General features: G+C 38.4%; 1 long non-coding RNA gene across 1 annotated transcript in view; it reads right to left on the reverse strand.

Annotated features, from left to right (window-relative positions):
* Positions 1-588: 588 nt before the first annotated feature.
* LOC128249913 (uncharacterized) overlaps positions 589-2,592 on the reverse strand; it is a 10,113-nt gene continuing 8,109 nt past the window's right edge. Inside the window, exons 2-3 of the long non-coding RNA XR_008266067.1 lie at positions 1,959-2,084; positions 589-975 (exon numbers count right to left, since the gene is read on the reverse strand). This is a non-coding gene — a long non-coding RNA (uncharacterized LOC128249913). The remainder of the gene's footprint in view (positions 976-1,958; positions 2,085-2,592) is intronic.

A 2,592-nucleotide genomic window follows, 5' to 3' on the forward strand; every position in this document is an offset into this window, starting at 1 on the left:
AATGTAAAAGTAGGTGCATGCAAAGAAAGTTCAATCTATGACTGTCGAAAAACGTTGCTCGTGTGGGCTTCCATAGAGTTAGTTCTTGGTCGGATAGCTGTTCGAAATTTACTTATGTCAGCGGCTTCTCTGGTAGGTCGAAAGTGAATTGTGGGTGTCCATTGTGTCGGTGAGTTCTTTTCTTTTGTGATGTGCGACAGTCGAAAGAAAACTATGCAGAGAAAGTTGTTATTCTTGTCTTCGATGTGACGAGCATGTTGAGAGACAGGCGACGGCTCGTGTAGTATCGGTCGGAAATGCTGTAGAGTTAATATCTCACTGGTTTGTTTGTGGTCTAGAGTTTCTTCGGTTGCGATTCTCGTCTTCGGGGTTACCAGTGTAAGAAATATCCGGGCTACAGTTCATTCTTTTTAGTCGGGGTCACCAGTGTAAGAAATATTGTTCGGTAGACCAGAATCCTCGGCTGCGGTTGCTCACGTCGGGGTCACCAGTGTAAGAAATATCTTTCTTTATTCAACCTTTAGGTTAAATAACTAATTCCTCACATCAAACTTTAAGGAAAAATTTAAGAACGGATAACGCAGTCTCTAAACCAGAAACATAACAATATTTATTTATGGAGGAAAATAGGCATGGTTGCTGAGACGCCGGAATGTTGGAATGAAAGCTGTCCCCAGAGTTGGAATGTTGGAGAGACAGTTTGACATGACCATGCTCATGTGAGAGAGCTCTGTTGGACCTGTGTTACCTCTTCGCCGGCCGGCGAGAAAAAGAGAGTGAAAAGAGCGGGAACTTTTAGATGTTGAATTCCACGCATGCGCATGGGACTCTTCCTGTGTTCCTTCCGGAACTATTCCCTGCGCATGCGTGGATGAAAACGCAGTAATGGCGACTGTATTTTGGCGCCAAATGACGTCACTACAACCTCATTTGAAATGTTTGTTCAAGGTTAACTTTCAAATTGCACTTTTACTACTGTAAAAAAAAAATAACACAAAATAATATTTACTAACTGAACTGTGAAAACTTCACGGAAAATATAAAAGATGTAAGCAATTTGTAAATTGTGTGCTAGTGTCATGAGAAATGTTTCTATAGTGTTACACTTACAAGAATATAGAAAGAAGTGTAAAACCGATAACTATATAATCCAACCAAAATATCTCAGTTACACAAACGTAAACATAGTTGCTATTTAGCCTTAAAATATATCGTACATATTCAAAGAACCTGTACTTTTTAGTTATCTCACTCTCATTAAAAAATTGGGTTATCTCTCACTGTTGTATGAAAAAAGAGATTAAACATTTTATTGAATGCCTAAGTCAATAATGTGTTGAAGTATTGAATCAAACTTTCGTCAATTTCAACCCTTTTAATCCAATCTCTTGTCGCCACATAAACTCGCACATATGAGTCCAGTAGACCTATGTGAGTGCCATTTTGTCTTTTTTTTTCTTTTGCACTCTTCCAAAGTCTTTCAATATATTGGATGTGAGCTCTATTAGTAGGACTGACAAAGTGTAGGGAATGATTCACAGTGAGATGTTGAAAATGACCAATATTGATTATATTTTTATATGCTGACTATTCGTCACTTATGATGGTAGTACCCAGTCTTATATTATTTTCTATTATTGGAAGAAGTGTTGTCGCAGACCTGTCAGGGACAATAAACATGAAACACTCCAAAAACCCATTGTTGAAGTAGTTGACGCCCGACACGAACAAACTTTCGTCAATTTCAACAGTCATGTTGGGTCCTCCAATCACTCTTGGGTTAGCCAAAATGTGTGCAGCACAAACTTCTCTCAAATAATTATTCCGGTCAACAACATAATTAGCTTTCATTTCGAGCTCACGTTCACAAAATTTGATATTTGTCATACTGTGTGCCCGGCAATATATGAAAAGTGTTGTTTTACGAAAAAATAAACGTGAATTAGCAAATCAATTACCTGTTTTTAGTTCTTTTTCTTGTCTGCATCCACGAATACTACACCGCCATCTATTTTGACTTCCAGCTGAGAAATTCATAAAATGAGCGTTGTTGCATTGTCTTTCTTGGTGAAGAATTCCTTTTTCTTGAAAAAAAGAAAGACTAGATGTTTCATCTTTGCAAATTTCGCTTAGACGTAAAAGATTCATAATGTACAGGAAATCAACCAGACAAAAAAATAAGACGAAACAAAATCGTTGAGTTGACGGAGAGATGGGGGGAGGGGAGATAACCTCATTTTTAATGACAATTTTTTAATGGGGGTAAGGTAACCAAAAAGTACCAAAGAACCTTTTTGGTTTAGTAGTACAGAACGTTCTTCTGGTATTCTTTTATTCTTTTACTTGTTTCAGTCATTTGACTGTGGCCATGCTAGAGCACCACCCTTTAGTCGAAGAAATCGACCCTTCGACTTATTCCCTGTAAGCTTGGTGCTTCTTCTATCAATCTCTTCAGCCGAACAACTAAGTTACGGGGATGCAAACACACCAGCATCGGTTGTCAAGCGATAGTGGTAGGGGGACAAACACAGACACAAAACACACATATAAATAGGCACACACACACACACACACACACACACACACACACAC

The sequence above is a fragment of the Octopus bimaculoides genome, chromosome 18 (assembly GCF_001194135.2).
Source record: "Octopus bimaculoides isolate UCB-OBI-ISO-001 chromosome 18, ASM119413v2, whole genome shotgun sequence".
In the NCBI taxonomy this organism is placed as follows: domain Eukaryota; kingdom Metazoa; phylum Mollusca; class Cephalopoda; order Octopoda; family Octopodidae; genus Octopus; species Octopus bimaculoides.